The sequence below is a fragment of the Saccostrea echinata genome, unplaced genomic scaffold (assembly GCF_033153115.1).
Source record: "Saccostrea echinata isolate AGI-Se365-2 ecotype Australia unplaced genomic scaffold, CSIRO_AGI_Sech_v1 ptg000040l, whole genome shotgun sequence".
Classification (NCBI taxonomy): domain Eukaryota; kingdom Metazoa; phylum Mollusca; class Bivalvia; order Ostreida; family Ostreidae; genus Saccostrea; species Saccostrea echinata.
In genome coordinates, this window is record NW_026889789.1 from 1,239,310 (window position 1) to 1,264,810 (window position 25,501).

The 25,501-nt window shown below is 33.7% G+C and overlaps 1 long non-coding RNA gene across 2 annotated transcripts; it reads right to left on the reverse strand.

Moving 5' to 3' along the window:
• Nucleotides 1-334: 334 nt before the first annotated feature.
• Nucleotides 335-20,536, reverse strand: LOC133200436 (uncharacterized). 2 transcript variants are annotated; one of them, XR_009722939.1, is made up of 4 exons: nucleotides 20,505-20,536; nucleotides 1,166-1,214; nucleotides 677-699; nucleotides 335-393 (listed from the first exon to the last, which is right to left on the reverse strand). It is a non-coding gene; the product is annotated as an uncharacterized LOC133200436 (long non-coding RNA). The 2 variants fall into 2 exon arrangements; XR_009722938.1 differs by lacking the exon at nucleotides 20,505-20,536 and adding an exon at nucleotides 5,892-5,975.
• Nucleotides 20,537-25,501: the final 4,965 nt, after the last annotated feature.

Genomic DNA, 25,501 nt, shown 5'->3' on the forward strand with positions numbered 1-25,501 from the left:
ATGTTGTTTTTTTTTTTTTATTTCAATGGTCTGACTACTACAAAGTCATTTCTGCAACACTAAACAATTTGCTTTTATAAAAGTAAAACTATAACTTCTGCAACTAGACTTTTCATTGACTATTCGTGAATTTAAGCGCCAAATTGGGTAATTGTTTTAATTACAATCTCCATGTAAAATTGGAAAATAAAAGGTTAAAAGTTGGTAATTTTCACTCTGGCGTATTTTATGTAACTTATTGATCAATGTTGTCCTTTTTAAATTTCAGTGGACAGTGTATTCGTATCACTGAAAGGAACAGGACATCTCACACATCTATGAAAATGAAATTTTATACTCACCATCTATGCATCTTCCTCTACTACATACTTGTCCATTTGGGCAGGGTCGAAACTAAAACACGGAATAAAAATGTACGTTTTCATTGGCCAGAAGGCAGTTTATCACCCCAAGACAGCAAATTTTCCTTGATGCACAGCCGAAGGAACTAGTTACTGTCAAGCGATGAAAATTTGCTATTGACCACACACAGAGTAAACTTTTTCTATTTATTTAGTATTGAAAATACCCGTTAAAAAACACACAGTGTTGTATACTTCAAAGTATGTGAATCTATTAGAACATTCAAACAGCTAATATTTCTCAGGGGTTAACCTTATATATATGTATAACTTACCAGTCCACAGCTTGTCACAGTGTCTGAAATATATGAAATAATTTCATTATTTTTATTCAGCATAAATAGTATTCCAAAATCCCGTATTTTAAGAAATCCCTTGATTATTATCTTTTTTTCAAATGTCAAATGAATATAGAAAAAGGGTGTGATTTTTTATTGAAAAGTGGGAGAAACTGCAATGGTTTGCGTAAGCTGCAAAACATATTATATTAGAATTTTATGAAGATTAAATTATATTTAAATGAATGTCTCTGCGTAAGCAATTGGGCTTGAATCTTCATCTGAATGGAATTAATCTCATAATATTATTCCAGATATTCCGTTTAGCTCATAATGTTAACTAATTGTAAAAGGTACAAATACGAACAGTGATCAATTTATTTCTTTGTTTATCTAAATCTAAAGTAAAGAATTTTATTCAAAAAGAACATAACTTGCACGATTTCAATGATCCCCCCCTCTCTCTCTCTCTCTCATTTTACATACCTAAGGTACAGTATCCCTGTCGACAGGTACCATATTCACAGTCCCTATCCTACAATAATTCGATATTAATTTTTATTGAAGTGATATTCAATTTTTTTTTTAGCAGGAAAATGAAACACAACCAAAATCTTTTTCTCAGAGACCCTTGATAAATATTTTGTACTCGTATTGTCATTAGTGATTTTTAAAATGATACTCTTGAGTATCAAATAAATATAATTTGTTTTGTATTTGATATATATAGCATAGTCTTTATTGTACCGCTTATTTAATCTATTCATATTCCAGGAACTTAAGTGATACTGTTTTAATGATCTTAATGTAGTGTGAGATCTTTTCTTTACTAAGATGAAAAAGAAAAACCATATTATAAAACCTCTTGGATTTTTTTTTATAATTTAATTCCTAGTATATCCTGTGATCAAAAACTGGAGAAAAAATTACCCCAGTGGCAGGTATTTTTAAAATAAATTTTTCAAGGTAAGTGGTAAGGACTAAATAAATCTCTATTTAAAACTTTATTCTAAAAGGAGACTTAGTGGAGCGGATAGTTGAAAAAATATTTGACTTTGTGAGACGAGCACCAAATTAAGCACGAATGTTCCTTGTCCGGTACCTGAATAGGAAATATCATTGGCTATTCAAGTTTCGGCCATTTAAATTACAGGTTGTTGTTGTTTATAGTACTCGTAAGACCTAATCTTCGGAGCAGTCACAGCTGCATATGCAGTACAAGCTAACAGTACTCTTATCTGAAACATTTGCAGTTTCCCATACAAGTAATTGCTCTGTGACGGTACATATTGTCGTTCATCGGTACATATTGTCGCCGGCGACAATATGTACCGAGACGAGCCATTTTTCCTCCTGTATAATGGACGACAAAATGTACAGTCAGGCATCGGCACATTTTGTCGTCGGCGACAATATATACTGTGAACATTTGCACATTTTGTCGCCGATAAATTGTGTTGAAGAATATTTATTAAGGTCGTGAAGAGAGAGAGAGAGAGAGAGAGAGAGAGAGAGAGAGAGAGAGAGATTGACACTCACAAACACACACCCACACACTGAGGCAGACATGTAGACAGAAGGATAGAATTGTATGGTAGATAAATAAGTAAACAAGTTGTATTATTTAGCATTACTCGAGGGAGAAAAGGTTTAGGTCAAAAATTGTGTCCAGGATTGGTGTTTATCACTATGATATTTCAAGATTCCGTAATTCTTGAGATATAAATCAGGCTATTCTTTATCTCTTTATATATATACTTGGAGATCTAATTTTTTTTTTATTCAATAGTAATGATTATCTGGAAATTATTTTTTGCGTTATTCTTATACATATGCCTATATAATCGATGTTGGGCTTGACATTTTCTGGTCACATTTTGTCTGTCGTCCGTCTGTACGTCCGTCTGCTTGTAATCTTTTCACATCTTCAGCTTCTTCTCAAGCACTACGTGGGCAATTTCAACCAAACTTGCCACAAAGCATCCGTGGATAAAGGGGATTCAAGCTTGTTCAAATGAAGGAAAGTTGTTAAAAAGTAGTGAAAATTTAGTCGACATCTCGAAATCCTCTCACAGGGCCGTCAGTCTCTCTGATTTGGGTCAGATAAATGGACCCTTCCCAACTGGGAACCCGCCGCCCCCCCCCCCCCCAAAAAAAAAAAAAAAAAAAAAAAAATTCCCAATTTACTTATCCAGAAATTCTCAATATCACCAACTGTATGTTGTGTGTATAAAAACATTAAACTGTGTTAGTTTAAAACCTAATTGAACTTACTCTGTTGTTCTTGTCTTTACCTTAGAACAATCAATTCATGTTTTTTATAGTTTTTTAAATCATTGTATGAAAGTAAAATTTCCCAATTTGATACAAAACGTCGATAATTTTTCCAATCTAGTAGGACCGGGACCCTGTATCGAAAAAAGGACTATTGGGTCAAAAGAGATGACACTTATGTGAAAGCTTCATTACATGTTGTACGTTCAGTTTTGTAGGTGCTGGCACAAAAAAGATCCCTTTCTGCTCAATGGCCCTGAGTGCCAGTATAGGTTTAAATTAGCAGCCCTCCACCTGCAAGTTGTGGCGTCTCCATATGAGTGAAAAATTCTCGAGAGGGATGTTAAAACAACAAATAAACAAACAAAATCAAAATCAGTTTCGTTCAAATCATATTCGTCAGGGGTGGGGTGAGGCCACAATGGGTGATCAAAATATTACAAAGGAACATTTAAAGAAAAATCTTCTCAAAAACCAATGGCGGATCTAGCACCGGCGCACCCCCCCCCCTCCCTCTCCCTTTCGTTTGATTTTTTTTTTATGCTTTTGTTATTCTGTTTGTTTAATTTGTATATACTCTCAATTTGACCACAGGTAAACTTTCGTATTAAATAATTACTTAACATATACTGTAACACACCTTTACACACAAATGACCCCCCGGTTCTGAAATTTCTGGATCCACCACTGAGAACAGGAGTAGGCCTGTGATTAGTGATTTTTATTTGGATGCATCCTCAGATAGTGTAGATTCAAGTATCTTCAAATCATGACCCCCGGGTCTAGGGTGGGGCAACAATGGGCGATCAAAGTTTTACATAAGAATATAAAGGGAAATTCTTTAAAACTTTTCGTCTCAAAAACAGCAAAGCAATGATTAATTTTATTTATATGGAAGCATTGCCATGAATTGCCATGCGACATGTAATGAAAGACGACAATATGCGCAGTGAGGGTAGGTACACATCGTCGGCGGCGACAATATAAACAGGACGACAAAACGTACCGTTACACTCACGCTGAATGAAATAGCACACGAGACACGTCAGTGTGATTAACACTCCAATTACGTTAAAAAAAATACCAAAAAACAACAAAAAATCTTTAAGCAGCAATATCTGTGGTGCGACAATATGTGCAGTGAGGGTAAGGCACATAATGTCGCCAGCGACAATATATACATGTGTAACTTTTCAACCGGTGACAAAATGTACTGACGGACGACAATATGTGCAGTGAGGGTACGCCGACGACAATATGTACAAAACAACGATATGTACTGTCACAGGCTACCATTGGTGCCAAAGATATCCCGTGTGGGACCCAAACTCCGCTACCTTTTTCACGTATTGCTTAAAAGGTGAAAGTAAAATTTGCGACTTCCATACCGGATATTTCTATGTATGATCTGCTTCCATCACATATCCGTTGATACGCTCAATCAGAAGAGCCCTTCAGAGGAGAAATGCCATCAAAGGAACCCTGTTTAGGGTAAAGATGTCAAGAAAGACGGATTTAGGTTGGTGTAGAATATTCTGGTTTTGGCTTTCTCTGACGTTGCTATAGACTTCAATGCTGATCTTAGCATTGCAAAAGCCTGCATTCCTTTGCTTACTTTAACTTAAATATTTATATCAGTTCCTCAGTTTTGTTCTTGATACTACCTTGATAAAAAAATTGATTGACCTCTTCTATATCATCTTCTTCGAATGTTACATTTCCTCCATTCTTGTTCATGACCCTTATTAACTTTATTTTCTTGGTATACATCTTTAACTTCATTTTACCCTGTTTCCTTTGTCATGTGTGTAAGAGTTTTATATAGAAGTAGAAGTTCAGATCTGAACCGCAAAGTTCAGATCGTGTTTTTTCTATAACTGAAGGGGCACTGAATTCCTCTTGTACTTTTATTAAGGGTTGTCTTGTTACCCAGCCGACAACTATCAGGAATAGTGTTGGTACATGTACCTTGTTTAATCCCAGTTTTTACAATAAGAGTTTGTTTATGAATTATTTGTACTGTTAACTTCGTATCATTTTATCAATGTTAAATGGGATTCCATTATGTCAATAATAGTTTCCACAAAACTCTTGGCTATTGATGATCTCATATCCTTTTTTTTTTCAAAATCGTTGAAGTTGATATAAAGACGGTTTAGAATCTTGTTTGCTACATAACTCAAAATGCCTCCGCACTTTTTTGCAGAGGTTAAGATTTCCTTCCTATATGTTGTTGACAATTAGTCCCCTCTTACACAAATGATCGATTCTCTCTCTGGTTGTCATAGTTTGTTTCAGAGTCCATTCATTTATTTCAAAATGCCCAAAGTATGATAAATATTACAGTAAATTGTTCTTATTTTGAGAAATTGCGATGGACTACGATGATTTTAGAAACAGTATTATCTGACTGATACTTATGTCAAATTTCATTCTTGTCTCTACAAGTGAAATGTTTGGGTGAAATTTAACTGTTAGTCGCTACACGTATTAAGTTGGAAAAAATGGGTTAAAATTTGTAAATCCCTTGCCCTTCATGTCCTTGCAAAATATTTTTTTTCGTATATATATATATATATATTGATTTGTCGAAGTTTCTCACTGAGATATTTGAAAAGAATATAAACCCAATCTATTTTGCTGCTATTTCAGGCACTATAGTATTTAAGTGCTTTCACAGTTTATGCGTCAATGCTGTGTTACGTGGTTTTGATCTAATTATCTTAGCTGTGATTTGTAAATATATTTGATAATTAGAGGTTTTAATTTTGGTAAAAGTTCTCCTATATTTCGTTTATCAAATGATTGACACAGCAATGACTAAAGCAAGATAAAGCACTTAAGTTGTATCTATGCGAGGTTAAAATACGGCTTATGTTCATTTATGTGATTACAAATCAATACCAAAATAGAAGACAGAAATTGTTGATGATCTTACCGTGAAACAGAGCCTATAATCATCTTCAGCACCCACAATGGACCACAACACTACCACGATACTCAAGTACAACACTAACATTTTGGTACTATAAAATAGGAAGAAGTTTACTAAATAAATAGGGAATTTCGTATATTGTTATAGAATTACTTTTTAAGCGGTTAGCGTATACGCTTATCGCTTATTGTCATGTAACCAAAGGTCTTACGCAACTTTTGTCGACACCGGAAGCTTCGTTAAAGTGCTACATGTACCTATGCGACACCGGAAGCTTCGTCAAAGCGCTACTTATGATCTGTTTACCATCGCTACCTCTACTGCCTTTCTGACTCTGACAGGCTAATACCCGAGATAATCACTCGGCTTGAATTTTAGGGGTTACCTGCAGAGTATAAACTCGTCGGTAAATCCTGCAATCGTGATTTATAGTTAATGTTTATTTCTGGGAGTTGAACGATTTTCTATAAATTATATAGCACAACTCATGAACAATTTGTAGACGACCATAATTATTTGACCTAATTATGCCGATGGACACTGGATGGACGGGTTCATCGCTGACTAAAGGGGTTGAAGGTTATTACCGACGAGACTCTCTTATGAGTTTACACCAACGTATTTAGAGATACCTTTTATTAAGTGAAGTGATATATGAAAAAATAGCTTTTATCAAAAGCATTAAATTCATTTAAGTTTTTTGTAAATTGTACAACTGTTTTAATAGAAACAATGGAATTACTTTCATAATAAAAAGTTATTTCTTCTCTAATTAAAAGATTATAAAAAGTTTAGCACACAGTGGTACATTCTGTACTCTTTTTTATTACAATCAATCATAAACGATCACATACTTTTATTTTTGGAAAAAATAAATATTTTATGGGAGACTGAAAATAGTAAAATTAATTAAAAAAAAATAGAAAACTGAAAATAGTAAAATTAATTTTAAAAAAAAAAAATAGAAAACTTGCATATAAAAACTTTAATCAGCATTGTGATCCTCTTCTAAAATTCACCAACCTTTATATAATGTGCAAAGATTTAGCTTAGAAAGTTTTAAAAAAGATGATGAAAGAGTCATAAAAAAAAAAAAAATCTTGGGAATTAACAAAGATTTTCAATAATAGTTAATTATTATTTGAAAACTTGCTAAATGTCTTTTGAAAAAAAAATATGTAAGTTGTAAATATATTTTAAATTTGTTCAAACTGTTAATTAGGATTTTTATTTTGAATCTTTGAGAATAGAAATGAAAATACAGGTGATCGATAGAAATTTACATACGTTATTCATAAAAAATGTCAATGTAAATTGCTCTGCTGACATATTAATTTGAATATTAAAGTAAGTGGCGTTGTTAACTGGATAATTCTTGCGATTGACAAATAAACTGTTCATCAAACAATGACTTTAAGTGTACATGTGAAATAATAAATACTAGTATAGTTGGATTAGACAACAACTTTACTTTTCACACGTTTTCTTTGATATCAAGAGTAATGCATGAAAAGTATGCGCCAAATACTGAGTATCTGTCCCTATATATATTGTGCAAGACCCTTGTTTTATTTTAAATGATTGTCATATATACTTTTTACTCGTTTGAACATTTAAATTGTTTGCATGGTCAAATATTTACATTTCGTAAAACTTGATTATCTAGTTTACTTGTCCGTCTTCCAGTGAGTACCGTAGTAGCACATAATATTAAGCAAAAGTACTCAGTGCCTCAAAAATACAGAATCCCGATGATGAACTTCAACATTTAAATGTATAAGGATATGATAACGAACAGTGATCGATCTCAAAATATCAACAATATGAACAATACAAATATGTTAAGATGGCATAAAACACGGACCCCTAAAAATTCCAGAGGTGGGATCAGGTGCCTTGGAGATGTAAGCATCCGAAGTTGACCGGTCACTTCCGCCGTGAGCCCTGTGTAAAGTTTAAATTTATAGTGTAGTTGTTTGTTTTAATTCAACTAGTTTACCTTTTCTTCAAATTATAGCTACAGAACTGAAGCTCTCCTACAAAAAAAAAAAAAAAAAAAAAAAAAAAAAAAAAAAAAAAAAAAAACTGAAAAAATTTCTTTCTTTATCCCATTTTTTTTTTCAGACCAGCGAGCTAAAGATCTGCAGGTACTCCAAATTCATAAATCTTAAAATTTTGAATTATCAAAAATTTTTTCCTTTTAAATTCTGTCCTAGAAACCTAACAATTACCTGAATTCAGAAACCATAGAGCAGGACAGATAAATCTACATCAATTTCCCTTCCTTATCCTGAGCACTTCCGGTCGCCACCGAAAGTGAATTTTAAAAATTGCACTTTTGTCTTTCAAACTCAAGAAATCACATTTTGATATTTTTAAACATGCATTTATGGTATCAATCGATCAAAAATGATGTCTTGGTGTACGAATGGGATGTTATTGGTTTTGTCATTTAGTAAAATATTCCAAGTTCGGTATGTCTGCTTCCTCTCTGATGACATTGATCAAAAACTATACGTACTTAAAAATCATTTCATGCATTTTTTTTTTAAATCTTAGAGCATGCTAACTGTTTTTCATTAATTTCAGTACTTTGATTGATAAAGCTTACAGTGTTCATTGGCTAAAAAGGTATTTTAAAAATGAATCCCTGTTTAAACCCCTTGAAGAAGAGGAATCAAAAGATAAACTTAAATAGTCTCAATCAGAGTTAGATTTTTTAGCAATGCCCAGGTGGCATACTTTAAAAAAAAATGAAACAAATAATTCTATATAAAGAAAACAATGAAGTGTTTTCTTGTTTTGGGTGAAATATTGGATAGAAATTTTAAAAAAAAATGTCAAGTGATATAATCAAAATTAAATTTCAAATAAATTAAAATTAACCTAAACCGAGAAATCTTTAAAATGGGCTTACATTTATTTAAGGTCAAGATCTAGTGAATGAAGGTGCCCACAGGTTTCTCAAAATTGAGTTAGTTACGCATTCTTTTAATGATCCTTTACAAATATAGCTTGGCAAAATAAGGTGTATCAAGATATAATTTTTAGGTAATCTCACCGGAAAACCATATTTTAAACTGTCGTTTTGAATGAAAAATGAAGAAAGTCTGGTATAAATATGGGTGGTTTTTTTTCCATCTCCGACAAAGGAAATGTATAAATATTGCCTACAGTTTCTCAGAAAACGATATTTTTTATATCTTCTCGACCTCTTCTTTGAATTATATTAAATGCAATAAAGGTATCGGGGTTAGTTTGACTTGATTTCAAATTGAGTTTCATGAAAATGTGTCATTTTCTACAGAAACGTAGCCCTAGAGTACGAGGAAAAGTACGTGTAAATCAATTATGACGTCAAAGTGGTTCTAGCACCAAAAAGATAGTCTAAACTCATTTACTGATGACCTTATTTTTATTATTATTATTATTATTTTATTTATTTATTTATTTTTTTTTTTTTTTTGTGGTATTTTAACAAAGACAAATGATCGTTTCGAGTCACATTGAAGATGGACTCACTGATGTTATGAGTTTTGAATATACTAACCATAATTTTACATTTACGTTTTCATTGTTAGACACAGGAAGCAAGCTATTATGCTAAGAACTGGGGAAGAAAATCTGATATATACATAAATAACAATATATTAATTAAGATTTACACATAAATTACAATAATAGGGTGATTAATTTATCATACAATAAAGTTAATGTCCTAGCACTTTGTTATAGTCCACTTAATATAAAATGCAAAATAAATGTAAAATTATTAAATAATATTTCTAGGCAACTAAAAAAAAAAACAATTGCACATACTTTACCTTACTGTAGATCCAAACAACTTTACTAAATGACAAGTTTAACCTCTTATATATATGCATATGTGTAACTCATTTTATTGCGTAAGAAAAGGCAAAAAAGAAGCGTTCCAATTAATGATTTGATAAATTGGGAGCTGAACAGAATATGTTAAATAAAGTATTCATCTGAATTTGTGGAAGTATTGTTAGTGCATGCTTCGATTGCAGAGATTTTTTTTCTCCCTTTTTTACAGCCACAATGGAAATAAGCACTTATTCAACGCCTTTGACTTATTTTGGAGCTAGAAAAGATATGATTTTCAAACTAATTTATGCAAAGTATTATATTATTTTCATATCCATCTGTGGGTAGCAAAGTTTGGGCAGGAACCATTTTTAAGATGTCAATGGAACTAAAGCCTAAAGCGTAAAAAAATTGTGCTAATTGTGACAGGAACCGTTTCAGATGTTCCCCAAACACTCCCCTACTCCCTTATGGGCCCCATTCCCTACAAACGTCAGTAAATTAGGCAGTTCTTTTGTGTAATAAATCTATACTTTATTTTCAGAAGTATTTAATTGAAAAAAAAACAAAAAAACAAAAAAACAAACAAACAAAAAAAAAAAAAAAAAAAAAAAAAAAAAAAAAAAAAAAAAAAGCCGATATAGTATCTTTGAGTATTGGCCAATCTGATTTCAGAGGAGGTGCATGCCCATGTTTTCTAGATATTCCACGTCTTCCTTGTAAAGAGACTCACAATAAATACCTATGTAAGATATCTCAAACATTTTCATTGAAAACTATGAAAGATACAGCCATATAAGTAATAGCCAATCAGAATCCAGCATACATGCATGTTTGTTCTTGCATTCAATTTTGATAGAAGCACAATGTAGGAACCCATTATACCTATCTTTATTCTAAATTTCATCGTTTTCTGTTGAAAACTAAGAAAGTTACAACCATTTAAAGTTTAAGCCTATCAAATTGCAGCACACGTGAATGGAAGCATTTTCACGATATGTCATATATATATGTCATAATGTAGAAGCACCTTATGTATGACTATGTTTTAAATATCAAAGTATTTCGTCAAAAAACAAGAAGGTTTTTGAGATTTTTTTTTTTTGCTTCAGCCAATCAGAGCGAAGCACACTTGCATGCGCGTGCTTTCTTGCTAATTCAACCACCTCATCCTGTCTTCTCAATGAATGCATGTTTATATAATAAGGTTCAAAGGATATCATCAAAAATAGGAAGGTTAAAGCTGTTTCAATTGTATCAGTTATTTGATTCCTCGCACGCGCACGCACGTGCATGCAAGTGCGCGCGATATGACCTTCGTTCCGCACATCTACACAACAGGCCTGTTAAACTTAGAAAGGTTTCATCTCAATCGCATGAGTAGTTTCCGAGAACACTCACGCACAAAAAAGTACCGGGGAAGAAATTTTGAAAAAAAAGAAAGTAAAGACAGTATGTTCCCAAAACTTCGTTTGGGGAACATAATTAAGTCATTTTTTCCTACATATATTGCCCATTACTTGTTTAGTTGTTTTCATACTTAAAAGTGTTTTATCATCATGAATCTAGCCTTATTTAGAACAGCGACAATAGTTCATTCTCATAAACTGTAACAACAGTGTAGAGAGGATATTACAAACATGAAATATTTACAATAAAGCAGGCGTGAGAAAAAAACAAGGAAGAAAGCAATAGGTCACAAAGCAAAAAAGCAAACTCTCAATTATAATTATCCCAATATGTTTGCACCGTTTAATGAATCAGTTTTTGCTATTTATACTATGTAACAGGTCGCTGTCCTTCAAAAAGGACTGCAATGCGTGGTGCATATGCCTGTGTTTCTAACAAAGACCTGAAAGAAATTCTGGGTTGTAATGAAAATATGTTATTAAAAGATATTTCTTTTATAATTTAACGCTAAAGTCTACGAACTAAAACTGTAATTAATGAATGATAGAAGCACAGTACATCTTGGGTATCAATACTTGATAAAGGCATCTATTGTTTACTGTATGTAACCTTTTCCTTTTAATGGGGTCATCCATTTATCACAAATACTGTTTTGATCGAGCTCAGATTTTAAAATATTGTCCTGATTTTAACAGTGTTGTTCCCCTTGAAAGAGAAGACATCTCTGTTGAAAATTACATTTGATGCCAGGCCCGTAGGACCTGGGGGAGGGGGTCCCAATAATTTTGCAAGTATATACGATGAACTTAACTATAGAAAACGAGGGTAATTTTCAGGTGTGTCCCTCAATATTTTTTTTTTTTGCCAGTGTAAAATATACATTAGAAATCTAAGCTCATTTACGGTCGTACCCCCTCAAGAAACGTAAGATGACGTTTTTCCTTGTAAGAATTTGTCAGGTCCTCACCCATCCACTCTCCCCCAACGACTGAAATTGGTGAAGAGTGTCCAATCTTTTAGAGCCCAAACGTTGAAGTTTTTAATTCAAGCTGTAAAGTCGTCTAAATTCTTTCTCTTTTTTAAATGCTAGTACCATAGAAATACCGAAATTATTTTCCATGTACATTACCTTAGTAAAATATGTTTTGTTTTCATATAAGGATATATGTATTAAAGAGTAGATTCGGATCTTGGATACGCTAGTGAATTAGTAAATACGCTGACAGATTTTAAGCGAGGTTTGCCAATGATTTTATTTAGCAAATTCTTATTCGAATAAGACCAATTGTCCTAAGGGCAAGTTGTCTTAGGGGGAACTGTTTAGCATTCTCGCGCTTGCGTAACCTAAAGTAAGCCAATGGCATCCGGTTTAACGTCGTTTATAACTGTCACCCAATTTACTTGTATTTACAATTTTGTAACAGTTGATTAATTATTCTTTATGAATAGTTGCATTACGTCAGATCTTATGGAATTGCAGGTTCAAACTTTATAATTTGAATCTACAAATCCAAACAATTCTTAAACGTCCTCTTCATTTACAACAATAAGTGGTAGACAATCCTTGATAATTATGTTTCTGATAGCAACAATTTTCTATCCAGCTCTGCTTTTTGGGACATTTTGCAGAAAACTTACTTAAGAAAAGTTTCACTTCAAGACTGTATTTGTTACATGTATGTTTGACGGATTCGGCATATCATACATCATATTTGATGTTCCACTGCAGAATACAAGTTCAGTTTCACATGCATAACCTTGAAAAAAGTACTGTTTTTCCATCCTGAAATCTTTGAAAGTATTCCAAAACTGAAGATTTTTGAGGCATATTTGCAGAACATAAATCGACATACAAATGATTTCCTTTGACCAGTTAAACCATACCCTGAGTTATACTTACGAGAACATTGATCTGTATATAAATGAAATGGGCGAATCCGAGTTTATTACCTTGAATTTAAAATTACTTTCAGGTAATACATTTTTGTTCCTTCCTCGGGACAACAAACATTATAGAAAATCATAAAAACAAAGGAAATAGACAAACAACAACAACAACAAAAATTGCACTACAACTAAACTACTTTATCCTATCTATTTACAATTTTACATTTTTGATTTAAAAGTTGAAAATCAATTGCTTTGAAATAATTCCGGACCTCTATCAATTTGGTGTACGCTGGTAAAGAACTGTTTATTGGATAATAGGAATAATAAACAATGCAAATGTTTGAGTTATTCTAAAATGGTGATATTGTGGATTAACTGAAAAGCTTGCACTATTTGGAGAGAACAGCCTTGTGTGTCAAAATCAGGCATTAAATTTAATTGATGTTCATCCTGGTGAAGTCGCTTTGTTTGTTAATACCATTGTGTCGAATGACTTCAGCCTCTGCATCCAGACCTTTTAATTGCCTTTTTTTTTCTCTGAGTATCTGTCCATCTTGGGTTGTTGTCAAAACCACGAAGTATTGTGACCTTCGAGGTTGAAGTGTTTCCCTACTACTCATTTATTTTTTTGGTCTTAATAGTCGAACTAAGATTACTGATTCTTCTGCGGAGAACTTCCGTTTCCCCAACATACCTTTTATTGTGGCTGCAATACCGACTAAATCATAAAATCTTAACCAAAAACACCTTATTGTAAAAAAAAAATTAAAAAAAAAAAATAGATAATGAATTAATTTATGCAGCTTTTGTAGTAGAGAATGTGAAACACTGGAGCATCTTCTTAATGAATGTGTTGAGGTTATTTCATGTTTAACAAATGTTTATGCTTGGTTCAATGACTTATTTTCATTTAATATTGTAATTGACAAGAAAACATTTTTGTTTTTTGTGTTGAAAGTGAAATGATTAATTTTATAAATTGTCATTTGAAATATTACATATTGTTCTAGAAATGAAGGAACTCCTTTATTTTTAAACAACTTTAAAGCTTTATGGACCAATTTGTATAAAATTGAAAGATAAAGAGCATTTAAAAACAAGTGTACTAGCTTATTTGATGAGAAATGGAAACTTTTTACAGAACTGAATGACTAAGTCTGTATATGTATAAACAGTGTGAAATATTGTTTAAAAGGCATGTGATTGTGATTAAGGTATAAAAACCCCATACCCCCTAGTCAGGTAAAATCCTGACTTATACTTGAAAAAAATGTGTGGGAAAAACAACCTTTTTGACAAACCTTGCAGCTGACGAGATGTATGCAGTTGTCTGTTTGGCAGGACAAGTTTCCTTATATTCTGTATCTCAGGCATGTAACTGCAAGTGAAGATTAGTTCCCTCAGCTGGTTGAGTTTCATTGACGATATAGAGATGAAGTGGCTGTACAAACCACTATTGATGAGATGGCAGGACACGACAGACAAAACCTTTTACAATACAAAGAGAAAGACAGTAGCAGCAGGTTTCAACAGTTTAAAAAAAAAAAAAAAAAAACTTGTTCTGACCGAACAATTTCAACTGCCCAGTTACAGGATATTAGGGAATTTGTTCTGTCAAACAGACAACGGCATACATCCCAGCAGCCGCAAGGCTTGTCAGGAATAGTGTGTTGAGGAAACGGGGGATCTCCGTAAAAGAATCAACAAGATTAGCTTAAAAAAAGAAGAAAAAAAAGGAGTCAGCCAGTGGAATACACAAGGGTAATTTCATGTTTGTGATGATCTAGCTTTGTTTTTGTAAAATGTGGTGTGTATTACTTAAATTTCTTTGTGATTAGAATTAAAATTTGCCCCAGCGTTTTATTATTTGTAATGCTGAAGGCATAATAAATAATAAAGCTAAGGTAAATTTTAGTTAGACGGCATATGATGTCCTCCTACTAAATTCTCTCAGACGCGGACGTCTGAAAAAGTACTCAAACAACTTTGTGTCAGAAATAACCATTCCACTCAGATTCCAATACATGAGCATCTCCCACAACATTTACATTTTTAGTACTTTTAAATGCACACACAACTCAAATATAAATCATTTTAAAGGAACATGATACCAAAAGAGTAAGATCGATTTTGATTAAGTTTCTTTTTTTAAGTTAAAGTGTTTAAAAAAATATGTGCAGCATATAAATGAATATGAATACAAAAAAATCCCGACAGAAACTCTATACTGTATATTTTAATACCGGCGCATATCCAATTTTGCGTTAAGGTGCACAATTAGATTACGAGGAGTCTAGTACCACCGAGATCCCTATCGAGTTTAAGACACTGCATGATTGGGGAGGCGCGCGGTGGGGGTGGGGGTCACATACTGCTAACTTATACACACATTATCAATTTCTAATTCCTTTGTTACAATTAAATTCTATCATCCACTTTAGTTTATGCGTAATTCATCAAAGCCAAAATACTGCTTACAAGGGGGCACATACCATATTTAACTTTATAAGAAAATGACACATAAGTTTTTATAACGAATTTATTGGCAGTTATGGTCACGGCTGCATTAATTAATGCAAGTACAAGAAACGGAAACAGTTCTGAGGTCAACCCTGGGTTAAGATGTACACTCTGAAAATTAAGATAAAGTCCTTGAAGACCTCTGCATATAAATTAAATGAAAGGTCCAGGTGAGCACTACTATTAAGCTGAATATTCGCCACTAGACGATGCAGCAGCTCCACAGTCTGCGCCCCAGTAGAGCTAACACCCTTAAACACCAAAACCACTAACATACTGAAAATGTAAGTAAACTAAAGTCTTATAAACCTTTGAATAAGCAAAACATCTAATCAATTTTGCTACCTGGGCCTGATAAACAAACACGCTATGAACAGGTCATCCATCAGTGAACACTTTGCGGCAACACAAATGGAACAAGAAACAGTTTAAGCTTTACTAGGGCATCCAAAACAAGGACAGTGTCACGTCATCAATTGGTGAACACCAGACCACAACATGCAAATGGCAGCCAGCGACAATTTTGCTTTATTTGTGCATCCCAAACAAAGATAGTGTCACGTCATCAATCAGTAAACACCAAACTACAACATTCAAATGGTAGCCAGTAATAATCTTGCTTTATTTGGACCTCCAACACAACTAAGCGATCATGTCATCAATCATTGAACACTATTCAACAAAAAACAATAATAATAAATAATAATAATAATAATACTTAATTTAAAGAAGATGACCTGGTTAGAGCATGCACTATTCTTCCCCAGGGCCTTCCAGATATTTTAAAGTACAGATACAAGTAACTGTGCTAAAAACTGAAACGATAATGAGCATTTAACGGAATGGTGGTTAAGTGAACAACGTATGCATAGATGCTTATAAAACATGGCATTTTTTAACTAAACCCCGAAAATTAATAAATGAAAATCAAAGCATTTGCTCCCTCGATCTTTGCTGTTAAAATTGCTGGTTGCTAAAGGGGGTTGCATGTACTATAAACATAATTCCTGGTATACATTAGCAAACAATATAATGGGGTTCTGTCCTTTTCTTAGACGAAATCGAATATCGTAGTCAAGCCAACCAAGTCCAGATGACCTACAAGCATATACCTAAATAAAGCAATGGCTCATTCTGGGTGTCCTGTCACATATATAGACAAATACACAAGAAAAAGATTTGTCCAGACTTATATATCCGTGACAGTATTGACTTTAAGCTTAATTTTTCTTCGGGGTAATTGCCAGACTTACAAATACTGCGTTTCGTCATCTGAGTCTGAGAAATACTGAGGAATCATCATTGTTCGTGGGGGATCAATGTTCGTGGATTTCGTGGGTAACCCTTACTCACGAATTTACATCCCCACGAACAACTATTTTGTCAACGTACTGATTAATTAGATCTACCAAATAAACGAGCTGCCCACGAAATTACATCCCCCCGAACCAATAAAATTTTGCTTGCCCACGAACATTGACCCCCACGAATTTAAATGATTTTACAGTAACTAATTTACCTATTGCCCTTCGGAAATTTGTACCTTGTTTATTAGGGACATTGTATTCCAACTCAAAACAATAACTGGGCACTAGCCATGCGTGGTATACATCAACCCCGTAAAATCTGAACAAATGGAATCAAAAAAGTCATTATTTGGGAGGTTATCGTCGCCTATAGGAGGATCCGCGACTCTGACGGGGAAAGGAGCAGCTTTGGGTCCCTTGTCGGCTAATCCTGCCGAGATGGCGTCCGTTATAACTTTCATTTGGGCGTCGCTGAAAAATGCAAGTGGCCCTTTACTGGTGGTCAAGACTGTGGCGTATTTTAGCTATATGGTCCTCGTTAACTTCGGATGGTACCTGGGACCCCTTTGTGCGTCGCCTATACATGTAGCTAGCTGAGGTCTGGATGGTGGCCTTCCTTTTCGGCATTTTTGTGCAATTATTGTCGTAAAAGTTCCAAAATATACCATACAAAACAACGTGCTAACGGTATGTACAACGGTGCAAAGGCTCCTATCGGAAGGCACGTGAAATATAACTTCAGCCTGTATAGTGGTAACAAAAATGAAATGTCCACATACATCAATTCGTACCGTCCTACCTCATGAATTTCCACGAGTTGAATGCCAAGAGTATGCAGGGGGGCTGTAGAGAGGCCTTGAGGTCATATTTCACACTAATACCCACAAATGAGCTAGGGTGGCTAAAACCCGAAAAAAAAAAAGCCGTGAAAATGTCAATAACACTATTTAGCTTTGAGAAACCGATTTAACTTCAATGAGTTAAATCCCATAAATGTTGAAAGTATAGTTTACCATCTACATGTAACAAACAATAAATATGTGAAACTACCGGTAGTTTCAAGTAATCAAAACACATAATCAGAATACATAGTTCTTCCTTTCCCTTTAGTCCCGGGGGATGAACCCCAGTTTGAATTCGCACCCATAAGATATATGTTTTTCTGCAACAATTTTTCGCAATTTTTATCAATATCTTTGACCAAATTAAAGCTTATTTTACCGAAGCATCAGAACGTCTCTATGTCTGACACGTACATTTCATAACTGATGGACCAGCTTTCATCAGAGGGCACTTTGTGTAAACTACACCTGCACATACATGTATGTTCCTTATCGTCTAAAAGTAGTCCAGGGGTCCAACTCCTTCAGTCAAATTGGTGTAAAATGTGAAAATATATTGATTTTGGAAAGATTATAGTAAATAAACTTTGAACTGTTTAAGACGAAAATCCTTTTAAAAATACTGCTCAAAGTTTAGGAAATAAAAACGTCATATAAATGCCCCAAAATATGTATCTGAGAGAGAGAGAGAGAGAGAGAGCTATTAAAAAATGAAAATTGTGAATCCCGGGGGCTGACTAATGAATTATGAAAATTTTGAAATGATGTAGAAGACATCTGTACTTGCTTAATTTATTTCATAAAAATACAATATTAAGAGAGAAGCGGACTTGCCCCCCCCCCCCCAAAAAAAAAGACGTTAAAACCATGGACAAGTAAAATTGGAAAATATTACATATGTAGTACAGACCCTGAAACGTGCTACTACCTCACATGCACGCTGCACGAACGGTACACGCTCGCTACACGGTTTACACGAAACGCTACACAGTTTGCACAAACGCAGCTCTGTTAAGGCTTGTGACGGTACATATTGTCGTTTTGTACATATTGTCGTCGGCGACAATATGTACCTACCCTCACTGAACATATTGTCGTCCATCGGTACATATTGTCGCCGGCTGAAAAGTTAAACATGTACATATTGTCGCTGGCGACATTATGTACCTTACCCTCACTGTACATATTGTCGCCTCACAGATATTGTTGCTTAAATATTTCTTTTGTTGTTTTTTGGTAGTTTTGTGAATGTAATTGGTGTGTGAATCACACTGACGTGTCTCGTATGCTATTTCATGCAGCGTGACTGTGACGGTACATTTTGTCGTCCTGTTCATTTTGTCGCCGGCGACAATATGTGTGTACCTACCCTCACTGCGCATATTGTCGTCTATCAGAACATGTCGCAAGACAATGCACGACAGAGCTCCATATAAATATGACTAATCATTGCTTGCTGTTTTTGAGAAGGTAATTTTTAAAGAATTTTCCCATATGTTCCTATATGTGGCCCCATATCTTAGACCCGGTTTGATTTGAAGATGCTTGAATCTGCGCTACCTGAGGATGCTTCCATATAAACATCACTAATCACGGGCCTACTGCTGTTTGTCAGTGGTGAATCCAGAAAATTTTCAGAACGGAGGGGGAGGGGTGCGGTTCAGAATTTTTTTGACAAGCAAAAAAACGTAATTTGTATGTAAATATGTGTTACTGTTAGGTTAGGTAAATTATTTAATTATGAAATTTTACCTGTGGACTAAAGTGCAAGTACCTACAAGTTAAACAAATAGGTTATACTAGTCAAAAAAAAAAAAAAAAAAAAAAATATTTTTTAAAAGATTTCACCAAATTTTCACTAATTCTTACCTACTTCCCTCGAAAGAGGGCACGGCCCTTCATTTGAATAAACGTGAATCCCCTTTATCCACGGATTTTGTGGCAAGTTTGGTTGAAATTGACCCAGTAGTTCTTGAGAAGAAGCTGAAATTGTGAAAAATTACAGACAGAGGGACGGTCAGACAAAATGTTATCAGAAAAGCTCACTTGAATTTCCAGTTCAGGTGATCTAAAAATGTCAACCCCAACACCAATTATATCGGCATATGATTGTATATAAGAATAACGCAAAAAAGAATTTCCAAATAATCGTTACTACTGAATAAAAAACTAATACATGTTGTATTTAACCTCCAAGTATATGTAACAAGAAAAAAAGGAAAAAGCTGATTTATCAGATATCTCAAGAATTACGGTATCTTTAACATATCATAGTGATGTACATCAATCCTGGACATAATTTCCGAAGGAAAAGTTTCCTCCCTACAGTATATATTGCGAGTAATGCTGTCTGTCTCCCTCCGTGCGTGTGTGTGTGTGTGTGTGTGTGTTTGTCAATCTCTCTTTCCTTTCTCATGTAAATATTCGTCAAAACAATATATCGACGACAATATGTGCCGACCTTCACTGTACATATTGTCGCCGACGACAATTTGTGCTGGTGCTTGACTGTACATTTTGTCGTCCATTATGCAGGAGAAAAATAAGGCTCGTCTCTGTACATATTGTCGCCGGCGACAATATGTACCGAAGGACGACAATATGTGCCGTGAGGGTAGGTACACATTGTCGCCGACGACAATATGTACAAAACGACAATATGTACCGTCACAAGGCTGCATAAAGGAGGTGGGACCTAATTCATACGGGAAATGTCTACTGTGACATCACACAAATATAGCAATTCCTCACAACGACAGAAATTGAAATAATTTGCAGTTTTAAACTGCACAAGAGTGATGAACTACATCAAAACTTACCACTGCATTCATTTTTGTCGCCAGTTAAATCCCTCCCACACAGCAAGATACATGTATAAACAAGTCACTGATTGCAATCCACTTGTCGACATGAAGTCATCATGGTGAAATTTGACGCATTTTATGTGCAATGAGAGGCGGATCAAGTAATTTTTCCACAGTGAAAAACGCAATTTTATTATTAAACAGAATATTATTTGCAAATCTTAGGTAGACCATTAATACAAATCTGAAACCTTTGTTTAGAGCCATTATTTAAAAACTATCAAGGGAATGTATTGAATTAATTCTACAGTGTTTTTGTGTACAGGGTGTGCACGTTTCATGCCGAGGTGCCTCATTAAATCGCCTATTCGCAAGGGCATACACTAAATAGTTCTTGACCATTTTTTTTTTTTTTTTTTTTTTTTTTTTTTTTTGAATATGCATAACGGAAACATTCCTTTAAAAACTTGAAAAGTGCTGCTGCTTTCCTGAAATGGAGAGCATTGCTAAATAAATAAATAAAATAAATGGTAAAGGTCACGCACATTTCGACGAGAGCCAATTAACTTAACTTTAACCTAATAAAATGTGAATTCTATTTAAAGCAGTAGCAGTTTTCATATACTACAAGTTATATAGAAACAATTTATTACTGAATTTTTTAAATTCTAACAAGGGTATGGCCTTGCGATATTGAAATTTGTTTATGACCTACAATATACAGTACACATTACAAGCATTTATTACGTGACTGTCAAATAACATGACCAAACCAAATTCTGTACAGAGCAGGATATACAATGTTATTTCAATTAAAATTAAAGTCATGTGATAATATCGTAGCTTTACACAAAATAAACTGAGTTTAAAAAGGTATGTATTTATGCACGTTTATATTCCGTTGATTTCTTCGTAGTACGCCTTAACAGTCCTGCGAAATGCTACACGGTTTACACGAAACGCTTTGTACGAAAGGCTGTCCGGTTTACAAGAAAGCCTGCACGAAACGCTTTGTATACGATTCTTACACGCTTTGGCCTCGATCTGGATTTTCTATTCGGAATCTCTCGGACTTTATTTAAATCATTTTCGATTAATCAAAGATAAGCTAAGAATTGCAACCATTCACATTAAATTAAAATAAAACTTGCTACACCAGTACTACATGTATTGGTATTTAAACTGATAAAATACTCTATGTTCAGTTGTAATTGATTGTCATTGGGTATGTGACCCGCCCGGTGAAATGCCTATAATCGTCTATGTACAAACCTTTTTCACTAAACTCTGAATTACGCACTGAAAACAATATTTGTAATTCGTAGTCTCTTACAGCATTAATTGTTTTTACAATTATAGTTTGATATTAAAAGTCGTTTTATTACTGACAAATAAACTCGATTATTGATTTGAAAAGAAAAAAAAAATACTGATTAAATTAGGTACCAATAAAGTTAAATTCTATTGCAATACTTCAAAACAATTTTAGATATTATGAAAGAAATCCTCTGAGGGTCAATTTTGATACAAAATTTTACGTCGAAAGTCGGAAACTTTGACACACTGAAAAGTAAGGAGGAGTGTTTGAGAAAACGGGGCACTTCTATATGCTGTTTTTAACTCCAAATTCATTATGATAATGTTCCCTTTTATATAATCTTTCAAATTGTTTCTTTTCATCATTTAAAGATCCGCTATTTGGAGAGAATACAACATGGTACAATTTAATACTTTTTCTTAATCGATTAGCGATAATTAATTTGTCCAATTATGCAAATCGCACTACACCACAGAGATGACCGGGCGTATATCATAGAGGTCCGGAATGATTTAAAGGAATTTGTTTTCAACTTTGAAATCAAACATGTATAATTGTGAATATATATAGAGTTTGGTAGTTTAGTTTTAGTGGAATTTTTTTTCGATTTTTTTTTCTAAATTTTTCTTTCCCCTGAGGTAGGGACATAGTGTCCTGAATTTTTGACATTTCGAATTCTATTGTTCGTGTTGTTAGTCATTTTTTTAGTGTTCTATATAAAAATCAATTCGTGACCTTCTGTCTATGTAATTAGAAGATCCTACACATTAGCATATACAGTGTTGTCTCTAGTGATATATATATATATATATATATATATATATATATATATATATATATATATATATATATATATATATATATATATATATATATATATATATATATATATATATATATATATATATATATATATATCATACGTGTGGTGGATACCACCCATTGGATAAACCTATGCTTTATCCACGGGTATGCTTTATCAATAGTACTCCGGTTTGGACACAATCCCTCCTTCAAGATGTAAATTGATCGAAACTTCATTTTGTGAAAATTCTCGTGTTATAAAAAAATATTAATGAGCAAAAAAGTTTGTTAAAAGAAGAAAAGATTAATTATTCCTCAATGAAATGTCATATTTAATCAATGTATTGTACTGGCTACTGCGATGACGGATGTTATTCTCATAGATGCAAGATTCATTTCACCATGCAGGAAAGTTTTGTCACTTTCAACAATGCTTCCTTACATTACACTAAAAGAAGAAAACTTACCATAGATCTATAAGTAGAACTATCGCCGTACACAGAATCAGAATAGGATTCATAATTTCTTGGTTCTTACAGCTTCCAGTCAAGAGTTTGTATGAGATAACTCTCCAACAAATTGTCATTTATGTTTTCAAAGACGCAGCTGACCAGGTATCATTCCAAGTTTCACATTTTGCATCAACAAATAACTTTCTTTTGCATATCAACGTCATCAGGTTGACGTCATAAATTTACGTGTCACCGATTTGTAGAAATCACTCAACATAGTTTAACAGGGTAATCTCTATGTGTTAAAAACTAAAATCGTACGAGTTAGAATAGAATATCTATAAAAATTTGCATTTGCATATATTTTTTCTTAGATGAACCTACTGAAGAGAAAATATGTTCAATTCTGTATGAATTTATTAGAGGGTCAGAGGTCATAGCGTGACCGAATCACACGGCGAGATGATATCTTGCCTACATATTTCTGTCACAATGAAACTGGTTTCGGAACCTCCAGCTTGATAGCGATGACAAAGATAGAGTAATTAAAACATGTGGATATTTTTTTTTTTCAACAGATGTCCGTTAGATCTTCTTTCCCTTTGGTGTGAATTAATTAAAATCGCGCTTACTTTTTTAACCCGAAATTTCTTTGAAGTATGTAAAGACGATACCACCGCTTTTGACTTAACATATATAGAGAACTCACAGAACAGTAAGACTGTTTTCACTATTGATCATTGTCCTATCATTATGGAGAGAGACTTCCTGAACTTGATCGCGAAACATCAATAGAAACATTCAAATGTTGGAGCTAGGCGAACTTTCATGACCATATAACTTCCATTTCTAGGTCACTGCGTATCACAACATAGGATATGAGGGGCCGTTTTTGTAATATTTTTATTCGAATATTCGTCTCAAATATAAATATAAGTAATAAACAACACTGGTAAAAAGTTCACTGTGAAGTGAACTTGGTTGGTACGTGATCAAATCTACTGCGAAGACCTTCGGGCTTCAAGGATTTGATCACGTGACAAACCAAGTTCATTTTTCATCTTTTTAACATAGTTGTTTATTTCTTAATTGTGTGATTTGACATTTGCTTTATCCAAGCCTCGCGATTATCCACCATTTCAACTCGGTGAATAAAGCAATTATCAAATCACACTGTACAGAGATTCCCCCTCCCTCCCCTCTCTCTCTCTCTCTCTCTCTCTCTCTCTCTCTCTCTATATATATATATATATATATATATGTTAGGGATGACACTTTAAAAAAAGACTAGAAGTTTTCTTCTGTTTATGCTTGATCAGTACACTTTATGTATTTTGTTTCAATATCAAAAGGCAAACAATTAATAAATGAAAAAAAAAAAAATAAAAACAATTATAATAAAAAAAAAAACCAAACAGGAAACATCATGACAGACAATATGTTTCAAAAGGTTATTCTGTATTGTCACCAAAAATAGAAACTGAATCTGAACTACCCTTTACAATGATTGTTTAAAAATATAATTTGACAGATAACTGATAGATACTGAAATAGACACTGAAATCAGTTCAGAGATCTCAACGGTGATTTAATTAAAGCTGAACACGACTCATAAGTAGGCATACGCCATATTAGTTTTCCTATCTCCTATATCAGCTCTAGGAAATATAAACCCTTAGAATTCGTTACACCTGATGACTTTTAGCTGGTCGATGCGGCGTTTAGTACATGTATATCTCATTTTATTGCGGGAACATTTGTGTTTGTTTCACTTTGTAATGCATTGGCCTGTGCAGTTGATATCGAATATCTTTTGATAACTTTTTTCCTGACGTGGCAGAGGCATACAGAAGTAATTTTTGTCGCTCCCGAGTATATAACAATGACAATGAAGGAGACATGTGCTCAAGTAGAATCCGTGAAGCAAAATGCGTTAGACCGTGAATAAAGCTGCGGTTGGGAAACGACACCCTTGAGAAATCTTATATGGCGGGCAACTCTCTTCCTTTTCCGAATCGTGTTCAGCTTTAATATCATTAAAGAAAAACAGGATAGGATGGATAACGACATGTTGTTTAACCCCTTCACTCCCACACCGGTCAATTTGACCGGTGGCGCGTTAAAACACGACTTCGCGAAAACAAGATCTCCGTATCTATTTTATGATAGCATAAAGGTATATAAACTATATATCATCTTTTTGGAAATTTTCTCTTCTTTTAAACTATGTAAAAATTTTATGTCTTAATGTCGGTAATGAATAGATTTTACGTTTTGAAGACATACACAACTTTTTGAGAATGGCGCAATTTTCCAAAGCAATTGACGATTTTCCCGACGATTGACATTTTTCCCTGATTAACTTAATAAAGAAAGTATGATATATTCTTAAAGCATATTTTCTCTGCTTTTAAAATATGTAAAAAATATTGTTATTA